Consider the following 27,843-nt stretch of genomic DNA (forward strand, 5'->3'; position numbering starts at 1 on the left):
CTATCTGTGAGCCAGGAACAGAGAACCCAAACTCAACCTTGCTGGCACCCTGATCTAGACTTCCAGCCTCCAGAACTGTGAAAAACTAGTTTTCTGTTGTTTAAGTCACTCAGTCTATGGTATTTGTTATGACAGCCCAAGATGACTAATGTAAGTGTGCTATATTCTTTTAGAAGCATTAAGGTCAATGCATTGTGTCAAGTGGGTACTGTGGCTGACCCATCATCCATCTTAAGAATGGATGGATGGATGAATGAGTGGATGAATGGATGGATAGATAGATGAACTGATGGATGGATGGATGGATAGATAGATGAACTGATGGATGGATGGATGGATGGATGGGTGGATGGATGGAAAGCTGAGTATAATGTTATTCACCCAAAGTTAGAGTTCCCATAACCATCTTGGTAGCTTTCTCACCATTTCCTCTCAGCTTTCATGGATGACTGAGAGCATGGAGAAGAGGCCTCCACAGGTGTCTTGATGTTTCTCCATGAGCTGCAGCCCTGATTGCATGATCAATAGATTAACATTCAGCCCTGCCCCACGTGGCTCTCAGAAATACTCATGACTGACACAAACACACAGAACGATCACATCCTGAAGTTACTCCTCGGTACGTCTTCAGTTCTGTGAATCATGTCTCCTAAATTCAGGGCAGGATGTTTGGGAAGATTAACAGTTGCAGGAATTCTGCCAGGGGCCCAGGATCCAGGCTTAGCTTGGGGCTGGGCAAGCATTTTCTGCACGCCTACTATGTGCTGGGTCCTACGACCGGTGCTGGAATCACAGAGGTGAATAGACCCCTTGTCTGCCTCCAGCGACATCCAGTCTTGGGGAGGCTTAGGAAGCCTCCACCTTCTGTCCCCAGAAGCTCTGTTGACCTCCACCCCCATGCCATGCAGGCAAACCAAAGGAAGACACATCCTTCTTTTACCAGGGAACAGAACACTAAACAAAGGGGAATAGAAGGCAGTGTCCCTGAGGACAGCAGGCTCCAAACAAAGGGACAGTCTTGAGGGTTGTATCCGAAGGGCTGAATAAGTAAAAGAGAGGAGGCAACACTGGAGCAGAAAATTAGAACAAGTTTTCCTTTTGAAGGGAAAGTGGGGTGAGGGGGTTAAACAGGGGACAGGGCCCAAAGGAGGCAGAGTGAGGGAGCTGCCTTTTAGGGCAGCAGAGACTTACGACGGGCAGGGAGGAGAGCTCCGCTGGAGGATGGTGACAGCCACTGTGTGCTGAGCACCGTACACAAGGCTCGTCGTGACTCTCCCCATGTACAAGATTAATTCTAAAAATATCTGTGCAGTGTTTAGTCTAGTGCCGGGTCGTTGGGAGGATCAACCCTATGACATAGGTAGTATTTTCCCCATTTGTTTTTCACTGAAGATGAGAAATGAAAGGTCAGAGAGCTAGAGCTTCAAGTGCCTGGTCCTGCCCCAAATTGACCAGAGCCATGATTCCTGCCCAGGTGTGTGTGACCCAAGGACTGTGCCCTTCACCGCCTCTTCTGCTGTCTCCCCAAGGGGTGCTCTGAAACCAGCAGAACCTCCACCAGAGCTCTCTGTTCGACTTCTTTTCCCCTGTCTGTAAAATAGGAATGAGGGATTGCATGAATCCGTGTGACAAAGAAGTATTTGTCAAGTGGGGCTCGTTATCCAAGTTAGTGGGGTGTGGCTGCTAGTTAGAAGCAGTGCAGGGAGAACGATGGTGGTAAACCGTGCTCCCACTCTTAGTCTGTGCCAGGCACTGCTCTGAGTACTATTCATGATAGGAGTGCATTCAATCCTCACCCAGCCCTGGGAGGGAGGGACCAGGAGCTTCTTCCTTCCACAGGCGCCGGGCGTTGGGAAACTTCCCCAGAAGCACACAGCTGCATGTGCAGAGCCAACTTCCCCACTCGGTCACCTGGCTTCAGAGCCCAAGCTCTTTCCACTCCAGTCCACATGGCAGAGTGGAGAGGATGCAGGTCTGGTGCCCCAAGAGGCAGAGAAGTCAGGCTGTACCCAATAGCTCTGTGCCCTTTGGCAACTCACTAACCCTATCTGGGACTATTTATCTCTTAAATGGAGATTTCAATGCAAGTGCCCTGCCCAGTGGGGCTCTTGGGAGACTTTCAGTACATAAAACACGCAGCCTCAAGCTTGGCACATGTAAGTGCTTGGTGAATGGCAGCCACAGTGATGGTGAGGAAGAGGAGGACAGCCGTTATCTCCTCCAAGTCTCCTCTATTTACCTGGCCTTCCCCACTTGGCTTAGGTGAGCCAACCTGGCATGGCAGCCATGGGCTAGAAGGGCCCAGTCACCCACAGTGTCCAGGCAGGGGCTTCTCTGAAGGCCCTCCTGTCTCCCTGACAGCCCTTTCCTTGATCCCAATAGTCCTAGAGCCCCAAGTGCAAGGAGCTCCATAACAAATCCGCTTGAGGCAAGGCCATCGTTTGGGCCTGGAAATCAATAGGCTTTCCCTGGCCATTTGCAAAGTCAAAGGCATAGTCAGCTCCAGACAATGCATCCTGCCAGGGAGGCCAGGGGCGGAGCTGTCATCTCCAGTCAGCAAGGAGGAAAGTCTATGTCTCCTCCCGGGCCCCAGTGCCAGTGTCATGGAGGGCTGCCCACTCCATCTCCTGTGTGCGCCATGGGGCGAGGGACAGTAGCTACTCTGTGCGGGGGGGTGTGTGTGCACGCGCGTGCAGAGAGACAGAGAAAAATTTATTATTGTTTTTTGTTTGTTTGTGTGTGTGTGTGTGTGTGTGTGTATTTTTTCCAAGAGGCCATCAGCATTCCGTCAGCGTCCTGAGAAATTCATCAAATTATTTAACCTTTGCTGGAATAAATAATACATGCGCTTTCTCAGGATTTATTCTGATTAAGCCATTCTGGAGTGGTGCCAGGCCTGAGCCCGCCCCAGGAAAGGCAGGAAGGAGGTTGGTGGCACAGGATGGGAAATCAGGAGGCCAGCTGAGGGCTGGATGGGAGGGGGCCGATGAAGCCAGAGGGCCCTTGTGGTGGAGGTGGACCCCTGTGGGCTCCTCCAGGATGCTGGGACATAGATGAAGAGGATGGATTCTGACAGCCTCCATCTCTCCAGCTGCAGGCTGCCTGCCTCCATCTTGGCATGAGGAGGGAGGTACAGTGCAGACAGAGCTGGATTTGGGGTTCAGAGATGTGGCTCCAACTGTCGGGTGACTGTGTGTCCAGGAGGCTGAAAACCAGGAGGCCTGGGTTTGAATCCCTGCTCTGCTCTCTGCCTGCTGTGGGTCCTGCCCTCTCCTGGCACCCCCATCCATATGCCCTTATCCAGATGAGCCTGTGAAGCACAGCATCTAACATCTATTGACTGCTCAATAGAAATGAGGTTGGAACGTACGCAACTGCTGATAGGTGAACAGCTTTACCCAACAGAAGGACCGATTCATACGGCTCAGGCTCAGCCTATACACGCATGTAGTGATGACATGGAGAGTTTACTGTGTGCTCCAGTCTACATGCCTCCCACAGTAACCAATTTAACTTCAGCCCCATGAAGGCTGTACAGTTATCATCCTCGTTTCGTAGATGGAGAAACTGAGGCCCAGAGAGGTCAGGGAACCTGCTGGGGGGCACCCAGCTGACAAGGGGAGTAAGGCAGGATCTGAGCCCAGTCTAGCCCCAGAGCTCCTCTCACTGACATGTCATGACATCACTGCTGCTTGGCCTTCCCTGGGAAGATGCTGCCACTGTCCATGGGGGTGAGAAATGCAGAGAGAGAGCCCTAGATCTCCAGATTCGATGGCTGATGTGGAGAAGCTCTCGATAAACTGTAGAGACCTTGAAAGAGGGAAATTGTTTGGGACTTTTGTACATACAGCATGTCATAGGATCCCAGAAGGGTTCTAGACATGACCCAGAAGCTGGCCATCCCAAAAAAGTCTTTAGGAAAGCCTGTGGATGCCAGAAAAAGGAGCCCCTTCCTCTGTGTGTTCTGATCCACGTTGAGCACCTGACAGTAAAGCAAGCAAGTCTTAGAGGCTGTCTGGGTCAGCTCGGGCTGCTGTACAGAATGCCACAGGCTGGGGGGCCTAGACAACAGAAACTTATGTTCTCACAGTTCTGGAGACTGACAGCCCAGGATCAAGGTGCCAGCAGAGCTGGTTTCTGGTGTGGCCTCACCTCCTGGCTTGCAGATGTCCTTCTGGCTGTGTCCTCACCTGACCTCTCCTCTGTATGTGCCCACTTCTGGTGTCTCTCCCTCTTCGTATAAGGACACCAGTCCTGTTGGATTAAGGTCCCACCCTTATGACCTAATTTAACTTAAATTACCTCCATTAAGGCTCTACCTCCAAATACAGTCACAATGGGTGATTAGAGCTTCAACATATGAATTGGGGTGGGGGGTGGAGGGAGACACGATTCAATTTGCAGAGGTCAGTACAGAGGGATGCTGGACATAGCCTCCCTGACCCCAGAGGTGCTGGGAGCAGGTGGAGGGATCAGGCCATGTAGCCTACCTCAGAGTGGAGGCGCTGTGACCCTAGATAAGTCCTTCCCCTCCTGGGTCCTCAGTTTCCTCCACTGCTGAGTGGGATGGTCACCCCTCTCCACAGTGCCTCTGAATTTTAACGGTCTGTGATCCTCTAGGTGTCTGCGTGGAAAGTAAGAGCAGGCAGGAGCCGGTGTGTGTGGGATCAAATCCAGCTCCACCACTGAGTAGCTGTGGGATGGGCAAGTGACCTGTCCCCCACCGAACCCGCCTAGCTAATTTCTTTATCTGCCATCATGGGACAGTAGTCATTCCTACCTTTGGGCTGGTAGGTTTGCTTCAACAGAGGATTCTGTGAAGCACCTGGTTGGTAGTGGGGATTCCAGAAGTAGCAGCTGATGATCAGGAAGGACTAGGCAAAGATGGTAGGAAGCTGGTCTCCGAATCAGAGGGAACAGAGGAGAGTCTGAGTGCCAGGAGTCCACGGGAGCAGACCAGGGGAGGAGACAGCCCAAACCTCAAACCCACCTGGGATTCAAACCTCAAAACTCTACAGGCAGACCTCAGCATTTCCCTAGGTGCCCAGTCAGCCCCAGTCCCTTTCTTAGTCAGCCCCAGAAAAGCCAGGGTTGGAAAGATTCACAACTGCCCAATGATAACCGCAAATAATCTTTCATGAAACCACATATCATTTTCCCCTTAAAGAAGCGAAATCTCTAATTAGAGTTTTCTCTGAACATTTTCTCTTTGAAAAAACATTAAAAATGTATAAGCCCTCCTGTATCATGTATGTATATTTCATTGCTGCCTAACTGGGATCTTTGTCAGTAACGGGGGAGCCGGTGACAGCCTTTTAACCGGCTACAGAAGCTAATGTGGAGATAGGCAGTTCCTCCCTCTTCGCCTCACTGTTCCAGCCAGAGACTAGAGTTCTCCCTAATAAGTATTTATGTCAAACTCCTTTTTGGGGAGCAGAGGGGAGAAAGAGCAGCTGTAGCACAGTTGAAAGATGTGGCTCTGATTACAGTTTGCTGGCAAAGGGAGGGGGGATCATTTTTAGAGTGAAACAGTGTTAATCAAGTTAATCACGAAACCCACGCTATAATTGCTTCTGCTTTCAGACAAAATTTTACTTCTATCTAAATTACTAAAGTGAGGAGAGTTCAATCCACTCTAATTTAGCTTTTGAGCTAAGGAGCAAGCGTGTGTGGAAGGCTGGAGAGGTTTTTAAACATCAGGAGAACTCAGGCCATGGAATTCAACTCTCCTCCTCTCTCTCCCCCTCCCTCCTTACCTTCCTCCTTCCACCCTCCCTCCCTTCCTTCAAGATAGCTTAGCCCAGTAGTTGAAAGCTCAGGGTCCTGGATCTACCACAGAAGGCTGTGTTAACCAGTTACTTAGCCTCTCAAAGTTCTCAGTTTCCTCATCTGTGAAATGGGGATGAGAATGGTACCTACTTCAGGATTGTGGGGCAGATTCAATGAATTAACAAGGATGAAGTACTTAGGACAGTGTTTAGTGCACACGAATGTACACACACACACACACAAAACAACAACACTCCAGATATGTCAGTTGCTATCTTATCCCTCAATTTTCCTTCCTTCTGTTGCCACCACCTCTTCCTCTTCCTCCCCCTCCCCCTCTCCTCCTCCCCTCCCCCTCCTCTTCCTCCCCCCTCCCCTTCCCTTCCTCCCCTTCCTTCTCCCTCTTCCCCCTCCTCCCCCTCCTCCTCTTCTTCCTCTCCCTCCTCCCCCTCCTCCTCTTCTTCCTCCCCTCCCCCTCCTCCCTCTCCTCTCCCTCCTCCCCCTCCTCTTCTTCTTCTGTCTCTTCTCCTCTCTCCTGATTCCCACCTCCTGTCACCAAGCACTTCAATCTGTAAGAGGCATGACCTGTTCTTCAGGGAGCTCACGGTTTGGTTTTCAATTTGTTCAAATCAAAGGAGGAACAGGGACATGGACCCAAGGAAACACTGAGAAGTTCTGGGGATTTGGACTGGAGGAGACCCTTTCCTCCAGCTGGGAAATCAAGAAATCCTTCGTGGAAAACGTGACATTGTAGCTGGGCATTGAACGACGCTACAGATGTGGAGCTAAGAGGGCGGGGGAGCCAGGACTGGGACCCGCACTCCAGGCAGAAGGAACGGCATCAGCAGAGGCCTGGAGGGGGAGCACCCATGACAGGGATGCTGTGGCAGATCTGGGTGCTGTCAGGTGGGACTCTGCTGAGCATGGTCCTGATGACAGATCCAAGCTATCATTCCACCCTGTGCTACACTCGATTTTCGTCCAGATCATCTTCCTTTCCTCAGCTTCCAGGACACCCCAGGCTGGGTCCCACGGTGACCACACATTGAACGATACACAATCGTGTTGTCATTGGCTGCCACGCTCTGGACCTGCCCCCCACCAGCTTCAATTCCTCCCATGCGGGCTCCTTGGGTCTCCCAAACTCAGACTTAGTCCAATGAGGAGCTGATGTCATCCAACTTGCCCGGAAACACAGATTAGAGAAAACGCACACAGTCAATTTAACTGGCAATTAAACAGGCTCCCCTATGTAATTAGCGTCAAGACAGCTCACAATTACTACAGGGCGTGCGTTCACAGCCGAGGCTCCACATTTATATAGAGTGACAGTCACTGGGCACTAACATCTTAGCAGGAAGCAGAGGGAATTTGTGAAACCGTTTCAAGGAGGCAGCCCATCCCATCCCTCAGCAGTGTAAATAACTCTTTGTAAACGCAACTGTAAAGTTAAAGAGGGGATGCTTGAAATGATGCAGAAGAAGAAAAATATTTACTCTGTTGAAAATGATTGTTCTTTTAAGATGACTGATTTCCGAAGGCTCACTAGTTGGACCATATTAGTGATAACACATCACTGGTTGAGGGCCTCCCCAAGCCAGGCTCAGGCCATACGTTATTGCAACCAAGTTACACAATGACTCTCTTACAGAGAGGGGAATTAAGGTCAGGGAGGTGAAGCAGCTCGCGTAGCTCTCAAGGCGGGCAGCAGGATATACATGAGGTCTGACTCCAAAATCTTTGTGCAAAACCACCCGACGCATGGCTGCTCAGCACTGCCTGGTGAGAGCAGCCTGGCAGAGTTCACATCTAGTCCCCAAACACTAATTAGCAAATGAGGAGGCCGAGGCCCAGTGAGGGAGGGGCTTGCCAAGGTGGCAGCAAGCCCCTGGCAGAGTGGGGTGGAATCCCAGTCTCCTGCCTCTCACTGTCTGGCCCTTTCTACTGTGCCCATTGGTGTATATGGAAGATGAAGCCTGGGGAAGGCCACCAAAGAGCGTCCTTCAGGTAACTCTGTCTCCCCTAGAATTGCCTTGTAGTTCTGAAGTCCTTGTTTCTAGGGAGAGGGAGGCCTGAGATGGCTTCAGGGTCAACAGGTTCCTTGTAACTTGACCCAAACAATCGAATATCTAACAACATTGAGCACTGCCCTGGGCACACAGTAAGCTCTCTCTTTCCTCTTCCCTTCATCTTACCCTTCAGAGATACCCCTGAAAAGAATAGCAACCTACTCATCCATATTATTATGACAAGTTGGTGGATATATCAGTTAGCTATTGCTGTGTAACAAACCTTCTCAAAACTCAGGAGCTTAAAAACAATGATTTACTATCACTTACCCGTCTGCTGGTCAGCTGAGCTTGTCTGGGCACCCCTTCTTTCACTGTAGATGTGTGACTCAGTTAGGCAGCTCTGCTCCATATGTCTCTCAGCCTCCTTGGACCAGCCGCTTGGCTGGGGTATGATCGTCTCATGTGAATTTTAGAGGCTCAAGAGTGTGAACTGAAACATGCAAGGGAGTCCTGCCTGGGATTGGCTCTGGTACACTGTCACTTCTATCCACATGTTATTGACCAAAGCAAGTCACATGGCCAATCCCAAATTACGTGGCCAGTCCCAAGTCACAGGGCCAATCCAAGGCACATGGCCAATCCCAAGGCCAATGGCAAGGGTGTGGATGCAGAGAGAAGTGAAGAGGTATGAGGAAGAGAGGCATTCAATTTACCGCAGTGCAATAAACAACAGTTAAGTAACTTACTTGTTTAAAAATCAGTATTCGATGGGGAAGGAGCTAGCAGCTGGAGGGATATGACTTAAAACTTTAATTTACAACTCTGTAAAATGAGAATAATCACAAAGAGCTCACAGGGCCCTTGTGAGATTTAAGTGAGATAATCCACATAAATTGCCCTGCACCCTGCCTGACAAGTCATCCTCCCTCAAGAGTCAACACCATCCCTAGGGTGACCAACTCATCCAAATTTAGCCAGGTTCCCATCCTTAGAACCCCCTCGGTCCCAGGCAAACCTGGATGGCTGGTCACTCTAACTCTCCCCATCACCGAACTAATACAAGCTAATCTGCCTTTGCCAGGGGTCTGGGGTAGACTTTCTCATTTCACCCTCATGACCACCCTACTCACCAAGGGGCCCCTATTTGCTGTGGCTGCATACAGGACTCAGGCAGCACTAGGGAATAGGGAGGGTAAAAGATGACTGTTTTCATGGACTCTTCTCTCAAGGGGCTGACAGTCTAGAAAGATAAGAAACACATGTATGGTAACAGCTGTGACACAAGGGAAAAAGTGATTCAGGCAAATCCAACTTCTCCAAGGATGGTGAGGTTGGGATTTTTCAACATGAACGTTCACGTTCCTTTATAGCTACTCTATCTTGATAGCCAAGGTTAATAGTCTGGGTTTGGAAATTCAAGGAAAATTATGTCTGACAAGTGTTTGCTTGACAAAAGGAATTTGACTTAGCTCTCCCACTGGGTCGGTGGGGGGAGGGGGCCTTTTTCTAAATATATTTGTTTACAAATTGGAAAACCTTTAAATCAACCAAGGGCAGGTGGGGGCTGTTGAACAATTCTGCTCCCTGAAATCTTGGGCAAAAAGAGGAATGTGTATTCAGGGCGCTCTGGGTAATGTCAACACTCCTCCATTTACTTAGAAATGAATACTAAACCAAATTTAACTGTCCCAATCATTCATCTTTCTCCTTGAAGCTGGACCGTTTAATTTTCATTGTTTTAAAAAGTCATGGGTGCGTAGAGAATGGACTTGAGGACACGGGGAGGGGAAGGGTAAGCTGGGACGAAGTGAGAGAGTGACATGAACCTATATACACTATCAAACGTAAAACAGATAGCTAGTGGGAAGCAGCCACAGAGCACAGGGAGATCAGCTGGGTACTTTGTGACCACCTAGAGGGGTGGGATAAGGAGGGTGGGAGGGAGACGCAAGAGGGAGGGGATATGGGGATATGTGTATACGTAGAGCTGATTCACTTTGTTGTACAGCAGAAACTAACACATTATAAAGCAATTATACTCCAATAAAGATGTTAAAAAAAAGTCATGGGTGAAGAAATATGTTACCAGGAGCACAATAAAGGAATGGAGTGTTACCTGAGGAAGCTAATTAATGGAGGTGTCATGACAATTAAATAAGATGACATGAAAAAAAAAGATGACATGTATTATGCACTCAGAATATTGAATCATTTATTTAATAATTATGTATCAAGCGCTAATTTGGCACCAGGCACTGGGCTGGGCAGGGGGAGTCTATGGTGGACAGAGGCAGGTCCAGGACCCAGGATAACTACATAGTACCTGGAAAATGGTACAGCTCCAAGAAATTGTAGCTGTCACCATTATTATTGCACCCACCTTAACCCACAGAGCAGGAACAGAGCCCAGAAGGGATACCACCCAGATGGCCAAGGGTCCACAAACAGTCCCCATCATCTCCAAATGGGAATGACAGAGTTGAGCTTTCTAAAGGCAGGAAGTTATCCCAGCATACAGAACGCAAAACCCAAACATGTGTCAGGCTCCTGGTTGGAAAGACTTTGGGGGCCCTGTGGATCCTACTGTTCATCCCACATTCCTCCCCGCCATGATTCCACCAACTCCCTCGTACTGATGATGGTGATGGCCACTGGCCACTGAGTGCACACGGCGTGCCATGTGCTCACCTGTTCCAATTTGCCCTCCTACCCCCTGCTAGGTACTTTACATCAGTGGCCCTTATACTTTAGCAGACTCACCAGGAGCGTTTGTAAAATAGCCCCAGAGTTTCTCATTCATTAATCTGGGGTAGGACTGCAGAATTTGCATTGCCAGCAAGTTCCCAGGCAATACTGGTGTCACTGGCTCAGGGACCACTGGCTTATAACATTATCCCCATTTTACAAGTGAGAAAGCTGAGGCTCTGAGAGGTAAGGTGACATGCCCATTCACAGAGCTAGAAAGGGGCAGGGCCTGTAATGCCAGATGACCTGGTTTGCTTGTGAGTGAGGGGCTGTCAGGAACGTGGGACTTTTCAGTGCTAAAATCAGGACAGTCCTAGGCAAACCAGGGAGTCGGTCACCCTAATTTCAAACCAGGCCTGAATGATTTCATGGTCATGTCCCAAGAGCACTGCAGAGTTTACAAAGGGTCTTTACACCCATTAATAATATTGCTATGATTATTAATAACCTCTATTTAAGGGACCGTTCTAAGTGTTTTATATCCAAGATAACTCTGAATTCTCATAACAGCCCTAAGAAGTAGGAATTATCATCCACGTTACAGTGGTAAACTGGAGCATTAAGACGAGGTGATTTGTCCAGGTCATATTGCTACTAATGGTAGAGATGAGACCCAATGCTAGGCTCTTCCTTGTCTACGCCCAGGGTGTGGGAGGACTCCCTTGGTAGGAGGGGGAGTCTGAGAGGCTGGATGTGGAATGGAGCTTGGTGGCTCCCAGTCCAGGTTCTGAAACAGAGTAGTGGGTACAAGTCCCAGCCCTGATGCTTGCTGGTGGTATGGCCTTGGGTAAGTCACTTAACCTCCCAGGCCTCAGTTTCCCCTGCTGTAAAATGGAGATCATTATAACAGCTGCCCATCAGGATGCAGTTGGAGAATTAAATGGGTTAAATCCAGATGAAGTTCACAGAACAGGGCTCAGCACTGAAAGCTCAGTAAGTGTTGGCTATTGTCATTTCCCTGCCTTTGCTGGGGGCAGAGGAAGGACTTGGAATTTGCCCTCCAGGGGAAGGGGAGCTGGCTCCCTGGACACAATATTACAGGGCCCTTGAATAAAAAGCAATGAATACTCTGGTGGAAAAAATATGTATATGAACAATAATTTTTCTATCACTATCTTCAGTTCCTATTTTGTGCCCCCATCAGTTCCCTGCCACCCCCTTTCTCTGAGACTGTTTCTAAGTTTCAAGGTTCTTATGTCATGCTAAGGTGTTAGGTGCACCTGATCTTTGGTGGGACAGCTGTCCGTTCACCCCCCTCAGTTGCTGCCCCATGACTGGGGCCACTGAATCCTCTCCATTTTCCTTCTATAAGGACCCTTCAGGTGTTATTTCTTTTGTGCCTCCCTTGGCAAACCTTGCTGGGCACAGAGGCCTTGGTGAGACAGCTGAGGCCCTGGGTCCCCTCTCTGGGGATCCAGCAGCACCCCCACCAAGGCTCCACCTGGGATATGAAGCCCAGGACCCACTGGCTCATGTCTGGCACATTTTGGGGGTTTACCACCCACCACCCTTTTATTTTTCAGTCCTAACTGTCAGCCATTACACTGATTTCATTCGTTGTTAATGTGTTCTACCTCACAGTCTGAAGAACACTGACCTGCTTGACTGAAGTGAGGGAAAGGTCAAGTGGGAAATGGAAATACTAGTCTACAATATTCATTTCTGTTTTAAAATATTGTCCCAACTAAAGCAAAACAACCTCTCCATGACCACAGGCCTGTTTCATGGCCCAGGACTGTGAGGCAGGGAGCTGGGGAGGACCTGTTTTCACTGCCACCCACAGCTTCATCTCATTAACAAATTAGGATGGACAAGAGGTTATGTTTTTGTGTTTTTAAGAAAGTTCTTTTGTTGGAGAAGACTTGGCACCCTAGCCACTCTGCTGACTTAACAAGATGGATAGGTCTTGATTTAGAGCTGGTTGGAGCGAGACATGGCCCATCCCTGAGTCCCCATCACTCCAACTCTCCCATTGGCCACGTGGAGGTGGCAGTTCCTCAAGGCTGGGCTCTGATGCCAGCATGTCTTCTTTGGATGGATTTGTCTTATGGGTTGAATTTGTCTTGGACTTGGGCTGCCATAACAAAATGCTATAGACTAGGTGGCCTAAACAACAGAGATTTATTTTTCACAGTTCTGGAGGCCAGGATGTCTAAGATCAAGGTGCTGGTTGATTTGGCCCTTGGTGAAGGCTCACCTCCTGACTTACAGTGGGCCAACTTCTCTCTGTATCCTCATGGAGAGAGAAAAGAAGATCCCTTGTTATAAAACCACTAATGCCATTATGAGGGTCCCACCCTCATGATCTTATATAACCCTAATTTCCTCCCCAAAGCCCCAACCCCAAATACCATCACACTGGAGTTTAGGGTTTCAACATGTAAATTTGTGGGGCATACAACCATTAGGCCATAACAGGATTCTACACAGTTTTGGAACATTGCTCAGCCCTCAATTTCCAGAGGCAGGTTGGGCTCGGGAAACAGGGTGCTTGGGAATGAAAGACCAAGCCCCACCTTCAGTGATTACCTCTTTAAGACTTTCAGAGGACCAGCTGAGACAGAGCCTCCATGAAGCCTGAACCTTGCTCTCACAGGCCAACCTGAACTGGACCCTCCACTCACAACTGTGCCCTCATTCCCTGGGGGAATCCAGGAAGGTGACCTCCTGCAATGGTTCATTTAATATGTCAACTTGACTTGGTCATGTACCCAGATATGTGGTCCAACGTGATGCCGGATGTTTCTGTGAAAGTATTTTTTAGATGAGGTTAACACTGAAATCAGCAGACTTTGAGTAAAGCAGATTATCCTCCATGATGTAGGTGGGCCTCATCCTATCAGTTGATGGTCACGATAGGAGAAGACTGATCTCTCATGAAGAAGAGGTCATTCTGCCAGCAGACTGCCTTCAGACTTAGCTAAAACCTCAGCTCATCCCTGAGTTTCCAGGCTGCCAGCCCACTCTACAGATTTGGGGCTTGCCAGCCTCCATAATCATGTGAACCAATTCCTTACAATCAATCAATCTTTCTCTCTCTCCCTCCTATACAAAGGACAGGAGCCAACAGAAGGGTCCTCATCTCTAGGGAAACCTCCAAGCTGAGACCTGATAAAGGAGGCGGAATTAGCCAGCCCAGGAGTAAGAGGAAGGGTGTGGTCCCTGAGCCAGGAGGGAGATTAGCGAGATGGAGAAGATAGTCCACAGTGGCAGGAGGGGAAGCGTGTGGCAGGGAGGAGGCCGAAGAGCTAGGCTGGGACTGAACCACATGGTCTGTGAGCCTCTGTCAGGACTTGGGATTTCATCCCAAGGGCAACAGGAGCCCTTGAAGTGTTTCAAGCAGGGACAATGGGGTCCACTAGAGTTGCTTTGTTGCCAAGGTACGTGGATGTTCTTGGGGGTAGGGTAGTTGGGGACGGGGGTCCACGGAGAACAGTCCCTGGGTGCCTGCCTTACTTTTGGCCAACTCTCCCAGGCACTCTGGGGTGGGGAGACTGAAGCACCCCCTAGCGGATGGAGGGGGCACAGCAACGGGAGAGCATTCAGGTGGTTTGGGGCCCCCAGATTCTCCGCTGCTTCCCTCCCCATCCTCACCGTCACATGGATGGGCCGAGGAATTGAGTTGTGGCATCAGGCTTCGTGTGTCGAGCTATTGTAATTAAAGGTCTGTCATTTTTCTGCTGGAAAGGCAATTTTCCGAGGGCATCTGGGTTTTTTTTTTTCTTTCTTACTGATTGTTCATGCGAGACAGGTCTTGAGGTCGTTATGCGAGTGTTAATGTTCCGTTACAATATTCAGTAATGAATTGGGACTTTCAGAATAATAGCAGGTTGTGCTATTGGCCAAAATGAGAGCATTCATCTTAATTTTTAACATCTATTGCCTTGGAGAAGCTTTTATAATTAAATGTTTGGTTGCACCAGCAAATAAGAAGAAGGAAGTTTCCTTCGCTACATAGGAAGGACCTTCCTACCTTCAACCAGCAAAGATCCTGGCCCTGTTGCCTTACCCACAGATACAACGAGATTCAGATTTCAGTCCATTACAAAAAGGAACTTTATGATGGTTACAGTCATCCAGCAATAGTCCCAACTTTTTTTTTTAGGTAGTGAGTGCCCCATAGCTAGTGGTATTCAAATATGGCTTGTAAACTGCTGAGCTGTAGAGGGGATTCCAACATTAGAGAAGGGATTCATATTCATAAAGTTACAGGGATTTGTGGACAGGACCCGCACAGGAGCTTCTTTTAGCATGACCTGCAAGGAAGGTTGTATGGGGAATTTATCACCAATTCACAGGATTTTAGTGGCACCTGCCTGCTAACAGACAATGTGCTCTTCTGAGCTGACTCATTCATTCTGCTGTTCTCCAGTCACTCATTCCTGTAGGCTTGGCAACGTGATGGGGTTTTCTGAGTCATTGCTTATACTTCAGAGTAATGAAGCTGAATTGTCTTTAACCTAATTCTAAACTTCAGACTTGTTGCTCTTCCCATTTGCTTTCCCAAGGCAAGTGGTCAGGAGAGCTAAGAAAGACTCAGTGGAGTAAGTCCCTTCAGTGTTTACTACAAGAAATAACCTTGACACAGGATTCCCTCTGTACGTCAGGAATCGGATTTGAGCAAATGTCAGGGTGTTTTAGAACTACCCAGGGATTCCTGGAACTCCTTGGAGAAAGTTTAGGACTCTCTGTGGGTCCCTGGCTGCATGTATAAACTGAAAGGGAAAGTAGGGTTCATTTGGGGGGAATCTCCATGACCCCATGCTGATCTTTGTTCCAGGTACGCCAGTGCCATCATGGGCATTGGTGTCCCTCATTCAGTATATCCCCATGGAGAGCCAGTGCTGGAAAACCTTGTCCTTGAGGAGCATCCTGCCTATTTGGTTTCCCATCCTTCTGCCACTAGACTGTGCTTCTCCACAATTTGTGCCCTAATCTGTCCAGCCCAGTGGCAGGCACGTGGTAAGCATCCACGAAGTGTCTCTGGGATGAATGAATGAATGTCAAAAGAGGTTGGAACTGTTTTCAAACCACTCTTTCCTGACTCCTGAAGTCAGTTAAGACAGAGTTTTCCACTCCTTTCTTCCCCGCTCTCTTCCTCTTTTAAGAGCATCTAATTGCACCAAAACCACAATGTCTGATATGCATGCCACACTTTCTAGTTGCTAAAGCCCTTTCATTTCCATCATCTGGTCTGACCTGCCCATTTTAGGGTGAGGAAACTGAGGCGCAGCATCTCTGGAGCAGTAGATGGCAGAGAGAGGACTCCAAACTTGGTCCTCTGATTCCAAGACTAAAGCACTGGTGACTATGCAGCCACAACTCCTGCCATTTCCAGCACTATGTCCTCAGAAAACAGCAGCCACCAGAGGGGCCCACGCCTCATTTCCGTCTCATGCAGGCCACACAGGCTTTGGATCCTGTCTTCCCCTTCTGATGTCCTCATAACTGCTCCAGGACTCGTTCATAAGGGCTTTTCCTCTGTAGGCAATTACCTGAGTTCATATGGTTAATTGAAATATTCCTTTTCCTAGAGTTTTAATTCATCCAGTGTAGTTTCAGGAGCCACAGATAATAAGACCTAATTTATAATTAGGGCTTATCAAGAATCAGCTAATTTCTAGACCCCTGATTCCCAAGGAAGAAGTGTGCAGAGTAGGGGCTTCTCTTTCCTTTCCAGGGAGTTGCTACCCACAACGCTCAGAGAGACACCAGGGAGGGAGGAGAACTAATTGGGAGCTGGCCCTCCATCTTGGACAATTTATTAATTGGATTATGGGAAATCTCAGGCCCCAGGCAAATCCCAAAGAGGCACTGCTGCTTCCCCTGGTTTACGGTGAGAATATTAGGCACAAAGAGTTAAGAGCTAGGTTCTACTTAGTCTTTCAGGAGCTGGGACTCTTTAAACAAGTTATTGAGCACTGCCTAGCCTCAATTTCCCCATCTATACAATGGCTGGGATCGTCTCACCCTCCTGGCCTCTCAGAGCTTTCCTGGGAATTACATGAGATGATGGGCATTTCACGATTTCTTCTGGGGCTAATATGCCTGGGATGAACCTGAAAAACAGCCAGAAAAAGGTGTCCCAACACAGGAAACCATGCCTCAGAGAGACTGAGATTGGTCAGGACCCCACAGGCAGGAAGAGTTGGGGTCTGCTTCTGATGCCAGCTGTCCTTTTGCCTAGCTTCCTGAGACTTTCCTTGCACCTGAAGGTCCCAGGGGTCTTGAACTCCAGTCGCCTTGTTGCTTACCTACTGCAAGCTCCACTTCTCTCTAGAAGCAACTCAAACAACCACCCAACCAGTTTGAGTGTCAGGAAGGGTTAACGCAGGGACAGCGGAGTGAGCACAGCTTTAGAATCATATAGGTATGGTTTCAAACATGGTTTCAAACACATACACTGACCTTTACTAGCTGTGTTAGTCAAAATTCTTTGAACTAAAAGAAATTGACGTGAGACAGAAACCCAATACAAATGAGCTTAAGCTAAAAAGAAATATTAGCTAATGTATCTAAACATTATAGAGGTCCTGGCTTTAGGGATGACTGGATCCAGGTGCTCAATGATGACAGAGCTGTCTTTCTCTCTGTCTATTGACTTCATTCCTCAGCAGTGTTTCATGATGGTGGGCAAAGATGGCTGTGGCCCACCTCTGGGGAGAGGGAGAGGAGGTAGAATGAGCCCACTACATAGACTGAGCAGGATTTCCTTACAGCAGGGAAGAATGGTTCTGCAAAGAAAGGGAGATTGGGAAAACAAACAGCCATGTAGCCTCAAGCCAGCCACTCACTCTATCTGGTTCCCTTTTCTCATCTGTAAATTAGCGTCAATAGAAATGTTGCAGGAATAAGATACAAGATGAATATATAAAAATCAATTGTATTTCCATACACAAGCAATGAACAATCCAAAAAGGAAATTAGGCAAACAATTGCATTTATAATGGCTTCCAAAAGAATAAAATACTCAGGAATAAATTTAACAAGAGAAGTGTAAGACTTGCACACTGAAAACTGCAAAACTTGCTGAAAGAAATTAAAGAAGACCTAGGGACTTCCATGGTGGCACAGTGGTTAAGAATCCACCTGCCAATGCAGGGAACACGGGTTCGAGCCCTGGTCCGGGAAGATCCCACATGCCGTGGAGCAACTAAGCCCGTGTGCCACACTACTGAGCCTGCAAAGCACAACTACTGAGCCCATGTACCTAGATCCTGTGCTCCGCAACAAGAAAAGCCACCACAACGAGAAGTCCACGCACTGCAACGAAGGGTAGCCCCTGCTCACCACACTAGAGAAAGCCCGCGTGCAGCAACGAAGACCCAATGCAGCCAAATAAATAAATAAATAAAAATTGTTTTTAAAAAGCAATGGCTTAAAAAAAGCCCAAATCTTTAAAAAAAAAAAAAAAAGAAAGAAAAGAAATTAAAGAAGACCTAAATAAATGTAGACAACCTGTGTTCATGGAATATTTAATGTTGATAAGATGGCAGTACTCACTCAAATTGATCTACATATTCAAAGCGATCTCTGTGAGATCCCAATACTTTTTTTTAGAAATTGACAAACTGATCCTAAAATTCACATGGAAGTGCAAGGGACTAAGAATAGCCAAAACGATATTGGAAAAGAAAAATAAAGGTGGAGAACGTACAAATTCAACTTCCTAACCTCAGAACTTTCTATGAAGCTACAGTGTGGTACTAGCATAAAGATAGACGTAAATTATCAGTGGCAAAGAATTGAGAGTGCAGAAATAAATCCATACATCTACGGCCAACTGATTTTAGCAAGAGTACCAAGACAATTAAATGGGGAAAGAATAGTCTTTTCAATAAATGGCTCTGGAACAACTAGCTATCCACATGTAAAAGAGTGAAGTTGGACCCCTACCTCACATATTATTCAAAAATCAACTGAAAATAGATCATACATCTAAACGTGGGATTTATAAATCAAGTGAGATTTATACCAGGGATGCAAGGATGATTCAATATCCACAAATCACTACATTAACAAATTGAAGAATAAAAATTATATGATCATCTCAATAGATACAGAAAAATCTTTTGACAAAATGCAGCATCCACTTGTGATTAAAAACTCTCCACAAAGTGGGTATAGAGGGAACACACCTCAATGTAATAAAGGCCATATATCATACTCAATGGTGAAAAGCTGAAAGCATTTCCACTAAGATAAGGCACAAGACAAGGATGCCCACTCTCACCACTTTTATTCAGCATGGTATTGGAAGTCCTAGCCACAGCCATCAGATAAGAAAAAGAAATCCAAATTGGATAGGAAGGAGTAAAACTGTCACCATTTGCAGATGACATGATATTATACTTAGAAAATTCTAAAGATGTCACAAAAAAACTACTAGAGCTCATCAATGAATTTGGTAAAGTTGCAGGATACAAAATTAATATACAGAAATCTGTTGCATTTCTATACATTAATAATGATCTATCAGAAAGAGAAATTAAGGAAATAATCTCATTTACAATTGCATCAAAAAGAATAAAACACCTAGAATAAATCTAACTAAGGAGGTAAAAGACCTGTACTCGGAAAACTATAGGACACTGATGAAAGAAACTGAAGATGACACAAACAGATGGAAAGATATGCCATGTTCATGTATTGGAAGAATAAATAATGTTAAAAGGACCATACTACCCAAGGCAATCTACAGATTCAGTGCAATCCTTATCAAAATACCAATGGCATTTTTCACAGAACTAGAACAAATAGTTTTAAATTTTGTATGGAAATGCAAAAGACCCAGAATAGCCAAAACAATCTGGAGAAAGAACAGAGCTGGAAGAATCATGCTCCCTGACTTTAGACTATACTACAAAGCTACAGTAACCAAAACAGTATAATGCTGGTGCAGACAGACATGTAGATCAATGGGACAGAATAGAGAGCCCAGAAATAAACCCATGCATATATGGTCAATTAATCATGACAGGAGAGGCAAGAATATATAATAGGGAAAAGACAGTCTTTTAAAGAAGTGGTGTGGGAAAACTGGACAGATACATGTAAAAGAATAAAATTAGAACATTTTCTCAAACCATATAAAAAACAAACACAAAATAAACCTAAATGTAAGACCAAAACCCATAAAACTTCTAGAAGAAAACATAGGTAGAACACTCACATGAATTGTACAATTAGTTTTCTGGATCCACCTCCTAGATTAATGAAAATAAAGGCAAAAATAAACAAATGGGACCTAATTAAACTTGAAAGCTTTTGCACAGCAAAGGACACCATTGGCAAAATGAAAAGACAACCTACTGAATGGAAGAAAATATTTGCAAATGATATTTGCAACCCCGTAAGGGTTAATATCCAAAATACATAAAGAGCTCATACAACTCAATATCAAAAAAACAAACAACTCAATTAAAAAATGGGCAGAAGGGCTTCCCTGGTGGCGCAATGGTTGAGAGTCCGCCTGCCAATGCAGGGGACACGGGTTCATTCCCCAGTCCAGGAGGATCCCACATGCCGCGGAGCGGCTGGGCCCGTGAGCCATGGCCGCTGAGCCTGCGCGTCTGGAGCCTGTGCTCCACAACGGGAGAGGCCACAGCAGTGAGAGGCCCGCATACCGCAAAAAAAAAAGGGGGGGGCAGAAGACCTGAATAGACCTTTTTCCAAAGAAGATATACAGATGGTCAACAGGCACATGAAAAGATGCTCGACATCACTAATCATCAGAGAAATGCAAATCAAATCCACAATAAGATATCACCTCATACCTGTCAGAATGGTTATCATCAAAAAAACCATAAATAATAAATTTTGGCAAGGATGAGGAGAAAAGGGAACCCTCGTACACTGTTGATGGAAATGTAAATTGGTGCAGCCACAGTGGAAAACAATATGGAAGTTCCTCAAAAAGCTAAAAATAGAACTGCCGTATGATCCAGCAATTCCACTCCTGGATACATATCCAAAAACACCAAAAACACTAATTCAAAACCATACATGCACCCCAATGTTCATAGCAGTATTATTCACAATCGCCAAGATATGAAAGTGTCCATCAACAGATGAATGGATAAGGAGGATGTGGTATATATACACAAAAGAATACTACTCAGTCATTTAAAATAATGAAATTTTGCTATTCGTAATGACATGGATGGACCTGGAGGGTATTGTACTAAGTGAAACAAGTCAAACAGAGAAGGACAAATATGGTATGTTATCACTTATATGTAGAATCTAAAAAATAAAACAAATTAATGAATATAACTAGTGGTTACCAATGGGGAGATGGGATTAGGGAGGGACAAGATAGGGGTAGGGGGTTAAGAGGTACAAACTACTATATATAAAATAAATAAGCTACAAGGATATATTGTACAGCACAGGGAATATAGCCAATATTTTATAATAACTTTAAATAAAGTATAATCTATAAAAACTTTGAATCACTCTGTTGTACACCTGAAACTAATATAATACTGTAAATCCATTATACTTCAATAAATTTTTTTTTACTTTCGTGCTTCAAAGGACATTACCAAGAAAGTTACAAAGAGAAAGGGAGAAAATATTTACAAATCATACACCTGAAAAAGTAATTGTGTACAGAATATATAAAGAAAGCTTACAATTCAATAATAAAAAGAGAAATAACCCAATTAAAAATTGGATTTTTAATCAGATATTGAAAGATTTGAATATACATTTCTCAAGTGGGTCTACCTTCAAAAGAAGACATACAAATAACCAATGAGCACATAAAAAGATGCTCAACATCATTAGGGAAATGCAAATCAAAAACCACAATGAGCTATCACTACACATCCACTAGGATGGCCATAATCAAAAAGATGGATAATAACAAGCATTCAAGACATGAAGAAGTTGGAACCTTCATGTGTCGCTGGTAGGGAAAATGGTGCAGCCACTTTGGAAAACAGCACAGCAGTTTTTCAAACAGTTAAACATGTAGTTACCATATGACCCAGCAGTTCCACCCTCAACAATTCTACTCCTACTTTCAAGAGAATTGAAAACATACATCTACCCAAAAATGTGTACGTGAACGTTCATAGCAGCGTTATTCATAATGGGCAAAAAGTGGAAACTACCAAAAGGCCATCAACTGAAAATTGGATAAACAAGATGTGTTATTCCGTACGATTCAATATCATTCAGCCATAAAAAGGAATGAAGTATTGATACGTACAACAACACGGATGAACTTTAAAGACTTCATGCTAAGTAAAAGAAATCAGTCACTAAAGGCCACATATTATATGATTCCATTTATATGAAATGTCTAGATTTGACAGATCTCTATAGACAGAAAGTAAATTAGTGGTTTCCAGGACCTGGGGGAACGGGACAATGGGGAGTGGCTGTTAATAGGTGTGGGGTTTCTTTGTGGGATGACGAAATATTCTGAAATTAGATACTGGTATGGTTGCAAAACTTGGCGAATGTACTGAGACCACTGACCTGGATACTTTAAAAAGGTGAGTTGATGGTGTGATTGTTAATTTTATGTGTCAACTTGACTGGAGGACACAAGGTACCCAGATCTTGGTTGACCATTATTCTGGGCATATCTGTGAGGGTATTTCTGGAAGAGATTAGCATTTGAATTGGTGGACTGAGTGAAGCAGATTGCCCTCCCCGGTGTGGGTGGGCATCGCCCAACCCACTGAGGGCCTGAAGAGAACAACTCTCTCTGCCCAACTTCTCTTGCCCTTGGACTTAAACCATTAGTGTACTTGGTTCTCAGACCTTTGGACTTGAGCTGGAACTACACAACTGACTTTTTTGTGCCTCCAGCTTACAAATGGCAGATTGTAGAACTTCTTAGCCTCCATCATCATGGGAGCCAATTCCTTATAATAAATCTCTTTTTTATATTTTACTTAGAAATATACATTTATATAGATATAGATCCTATTGATTCTGTTTCTCCAGGGAACCCTGACTAATACAGATGGTATGTGAATTATATCTCAAAAAGGCTGTTATCTTTAAAACTGGTTTCAAAACATCCAGCATACAGGGTCATTATGGAGAAGAAATGAATTGTTGAATCTGAAATTCTTAGCACAGTGCTAGGCGCACAGTAAGTGCTAAGTGTTAATTTTCTTTCCTTTCCAAAGAAATACTCCCAACTCCCCTACCCCCTTACCCAGTAATCCTCTTTAAGCAATTCCACCCCAGTGTCTAAGGCAGAACTTTGAGGCATTCCACAAAGAAGGCTATGCTATGCTTGGTTACTCACAGAGCAGCCAGGGTCATTATTAAGATGGCTGGGCTGGTCTTTCCTGATATTAATGAATAAGATATTCATTTCCCTAAGAATGCATCAACTGCTCTAGTCATCCCGGAACCAGAGCGGGATGCAGATGCAGCTCTATTAATCCAAGCAGGTCTCACATTCACTTTGATTCAAAGGTTTCATTCTGGTTGCTTTCCATGAGGAGGACAGTTTATTAGTTGCCGATGACAGGCTAAGTGAACTCAGGCACTGGGTGTCTGTCTAAGGATGACAACGAGGCTATTTTAAGTCACCGAGTTCAAGGGTATCTGCCTCAGAGCTTTCGTTTGAATTGATTTGTAGTCCTGATCACTTGACCTTGCGGCGTAAAATAGTTCCAAGGGGGAAAAATAGAAGAGCACAATTCTAGCCAAGGGAGCAGATGTGTTCCAGCTACCCCCCACCCCCCAAGCCGCCCCTTTTACAGACCAGCAAACCCACTGCCCAGCTGACCTTGACCGTGGGCTTTGACTATGACACGGTCACCACACAGCAGTCACAGGAGTTGGAGAACAGTGGAGCAGGGTGGTCTGGCTGTCTGGGTTGGGAAGGCCCAGAGAGGGAGAGGATTGTCCAAGGCCATGAAATGAGTCAGTGACAAAGTTAGGATTTTAATCCAGGTTGGTATAACTCCAGCTCCTTCTCTCAAATCTTATAAAGCTATTTAATATTTATTAAGTACCTACCATGTTCCAGATACTCTCTAATGCTTTATATACATTAGCTCCTTTAATTCGTACAACAGCCAATGAGATCAAGTACAATTGATATCCCCAGTTTACAGATGAAGAAGCTGAGATTCCCGATTTTACATGGAGCTTGAGTAATTTGCCCAAGGTCACGTGGCAAATGGCACGTAAAATGGCAGAGATGGGATTTGAACCCAGAGAGTATGACACTAGAACCAGCCTCTTAGCCATCCCACCATCCCACCTCTTTTTGCTTATTGCATTGTGAAGAGAAATGAAATCAGATTCTGCCAGGGTCTAAGCTGGACAGTTCAGGTGTCTGAGGTGACCAGGGCCAAATTAACCTGGTCATTGTCATATTCCCAAACCCCCTCATGCATAATGGAGGCAGATGACATCGCTTTTCAGAATCACTCCTCTATCTAGGTTTCTGGAGTGCCCAAAGCAGGACTGGCTAGCTGGTATGAAATGTGCTACACTTGGCAGTGGTTCCTGGCACTACCCCAACAAGCCGTCTCATCCTCTCCTCTCTGACCAGCCAGAGATCTCCACCCATGCTCCTCTCTTTCAGCCTTTAGCTAATCAGCCTGCTGGGGTTTGTTACTTGGTATGGGCGGAAGGAGTACTGGACTGGGGGTCAGGTCACCCAATGTATGAAATTCCTGTGTGTCCTTGAGTAAATCAGTTAACTTCTCTGGCCCCCATATTCCTCATATGTAAGATGTATACAAGGATATAAGTTTTTCTCACAGGGTTGTTCTGAGAATTCAAAGAACTTGCAGAAAAGGGGGGCTTTGCACCCTGGGAAGGACCAAGCATCTAAGGAGTGTTATCACCAAGATAGAGCCCTGGGCAAGTGATCGGGTGTAATGAGAGGGAGTGACCAGTAGATGGCAGTGCTTCAAAGCAGCCTGTGGGATGCCTGAAGGAACGTCCTATTAACGTTTCCGTTTTGGTATGTGAAACCTTAGCCCCCCACCCCATATGTACCTCTAAAAAGGGAAAAGTGATGCTCAGAGGTCAGAAGCACCACTTCCAAGGACCCACCATAACACAGTGGCAGAGCCAGGATCAGACCCCAGTTTGGTGGTCTATGAATGTCTTCCTTCTTCAACCCCTATTTACTAGGTTCCTACTGGGCGTAAATGCTTATGTGAGGCCTTTCCCACGAGTTTTATTATATTTATTAATTCCCAGCCCCAACCTACCTCCATGTTTGCCATCTCCCACTGTTTCCTGGGCTGTACTCACTGGGATAAGTACTCACCTAGCCTGAACTGGACACTGGACAGGAGAGGTGACAGAAAGCACCCTGCATGGACTAGAGGCCAGGAGATGGGGTTCTAACTCCAATATCACCAAGAGCTTGTTATGTGACCTTGACTGACACCCTCATTAGTAGGTCATAAAATCAATATAGTGGGCGTTTAATTGTAAAAGAAAAGAATTTTTAAAATGCTGGCATATATCTGCCATACTACAGCTAAACATTGTTTTTTAAAAAAAATTGTTCCACTTATATACACACACACAGTGTGAAAATCCTGTGTCCATATGTGTGCGTCTCTGTGTCCGTGTGTGTGTGATGTGTGTGTGTGTGTACTGGGTCCTGATGTGAAAGGCATTTTGTCTTATTCATCACAGTCTCACGGTTCTGGAAACCCAGTCTAAGGGCGATTCTAACTGCATTCTGCAATCCAAAGTCTCCTGCCCTTTGCAGCCGCACATCTGCAAGCCAGCCCCCATGTTGCCCAGGAATCCCTACCCGTGTTCATTTCTACTTTAGGCAACTTGCTGCCTCAGAAGCAGAAAGGTCTAGTAGACTCCTGTCTGCCATCATTTAATATGCTGATAATGTGCACATGTCATTTATCCTTAATGCAGTCACTCGTGGTAGATCTTACCCCATCTACAGATGAGAACACTGAGGCTTAGAGAGATGATGTGACTTGCCCAAGACCTCACGGCTAGCAGGTGCCAGAGGTAGGACCTGAACCAGGGCCAACCTCACCCGGAGACGCTGCTGACTCCATCGCCATATGCTGCCTGGGGCACAGAAAAGGCCGAGAGGCCCCTTCTCCTAAGAAAAGCAGCAACCGCTTACCAGCCCTTCCATTTCTCTTATTCTGCGTCACTTTTATTTTCTCTCTCAAGTTTGATTGAATTTGCACTTAATGAATCCACCTTTGTCATTTAGGGGATGTTGGAGCAATAAGACTTGATAAGGCGCGAGTGATGATGCAATCAGTTGTGCTGGGAGCCCCGGTAGGCCTCGGCCCGGAGCCATCCCCGCGCCCTCCCTGGAGTCCTGGAGTGATGGCTGCACAGCTTGGTCTCTGAGGAAGCAACCTGACTCCCTGCAAGGAGCGGGACTGGGTGCAGGGTGGAGTTGTTTTATTTCCGGTGAGAACTAGAGCAGCCCTTTGGGATTAGAATGGGTAAACTGGGGTGGGGACAGGGGTCAGCAAGATGGGAGAGGTGGGGGCCAGTTCTGCAGCTGACCTGTATGCTCTGTGCCCTTGGGCAAGTCACTCCACCCCTCTGATCCTCTGTTTCTCCAACTGTAAAATGGGGCAACGGCCCAAGGTTTTGTTGCTTTGTAAATTGTTGGTGGGAGGCTCAGGCTCTTATTGGCATTTCAAAGGTGGTTGTTTGACACAAAATAATCTACTTGGAAGTCCATCTCATGTCGTTGTACTTGTCCGTCATAAGGGGCAGCTCCACCATCCGGGGCTGCCATGTGCAAGACTGGTGGGAGGATCCCTGAGGAGGAAGGCGGGTAACAATCTTTGATAAAGGAACAAAATGAAAAATCATAATTTTATTAAAGCGTGATCTCATTTTTCCTAGAAAAGACAATATATGCACAGAAAAAAAAGTGGCTGGGAGAATGTACCAGAAATGCTCACAGTCAGGGGTAGAATTGGGGGGATTTTCCTCTTTTTTTATTTATTTATCTTTTGCGGCACGTGGGCCTCTCACTGTTGTGGCCTCTCCCGTTGCGGAGCACAGGCTCCGGACGCGCAGGCCCCGCGGCCATGGCTCACGGGCCCAGCCGCTCCGCGGCATGTGGGATCCTCCCGGACCGGGGCACGAACCCGTGTCCCCTGCATCGGCAGGTGGACTCTCAACCACTGCACTGCCAGGGAAGCCCTTGGACCTTTTTTAAAAAAAAATGAAATAAAGCACATGTAAAGTAGAGTGCATGGAACATAAATGTAGAGTTTAAGGAATAATGATAAAGTGAGCATCTATGGCACCATCTTCAATGGCCCTCCTCAGAAACCTCTCAAGCGCTCTTCTCTACAAAGCCGTTCCTGCTTCTGGACAGGCAGCTTTTGGCCAATCATCTCTGTTTTTATTTTTCAGTGTTTTACTCCCGTAGCAAGCATCCCTAAAGAGTAGTTGGTTTTTCCTATTTCTTGAAATTTGTAAACATGGAATTATACTATAAGGGCTTCCTGGGAAGGTGTTTATCTTCTTTAAATCAACATTTTATGTTTTTCAAATGGATCCTTGTTGAGCATGTGGTTAAAAATGGTGCATTTCTGATGCTGAAGCACATCTTATGTCCAGGCTGCAATTCATCTACCCATTCTAATACTGGTGGATATCTGGGTTGTCTTCTCTATATTTTCTAGTTTTTCTACAATGAACCTGTCATTTCAGGTAGATTTGCAGATTTTCCCTGGAGCTCAGAGGAGACACGTCAGGTTAAAGCAGAATACTGGTGGATGGCATCTCCATTACCTAGAAGAGCCTCGAGCATATTTGTACGTCCCACTTAAAATTAGAATAGAGTAATATTGAAAATGAAGAAAAATTCCCACAATCATAGTGCTACATGTGTGATTAGAGAAAATTAAAATTTACAGAAAGCATTGCAGCAGAAGAGGCAAAGTAATTAACTAGGAGTCAGAGAAGCTGAGTTTAACTCTCAACCCTTTCACAAATGAGCACTGTGGCCTTAAAACAGTTGGCTTAACATCTCAGACTTTCCTCATCTGTAAAATGGAACTGGTCCCTCAAAGGGTTAGTCGAGGGAGATGGTATAAGAAACTGAGTTTTGTAAAGTTCTCTACAAATGCTGGGGATTCCACGTGAAAGTGCAGTGTGGAAAGCAAGTCTTTGGGAAGGTCCATTTCCTGACCTATAACATCCATTTCCTTACTACTCACCACACACTACTTCCTGCCCAAGGCACAGAAGATACAGAACTGAGCAACACAGCCTGCCCATAGAAGGGGGGTGGGGGTGAGGAAGAGGCCAGTTTGAAATAAAAGTGACACCTTTATTATTAGGAATCTGACTTAGTTAA

The 27,843-nt window shown here is 46.0% G+C and overlaps 1 protein-coding gene across 1 annotated transcript in view; it reads left to right on the plus strand.

Moving 5' to 3' along the window:
* The window catches only part of ZNF618 (zinc finger protein 618), a 354,057-nt gene that overhangs the window by 101,321 nt on the left and 224,893 nt on the right, over nt 1-27,843 (plus strand). The gene's annotated exons all lie outside the window — the stretch shown is intronic.

Source organism: Phocoena phocoena, chromosome 6 (assembly GCF_963924675.1).
Source record: "Phocoena phocoena chromosome 6, mPhoPho1.1, whole genome shotgun sequence".
NCBI lineage: Eukaryota > Metazoa > Chordata > Mammalia > Artiodactyla > Phocoenidae > Phocoena > Phocoena phocoena.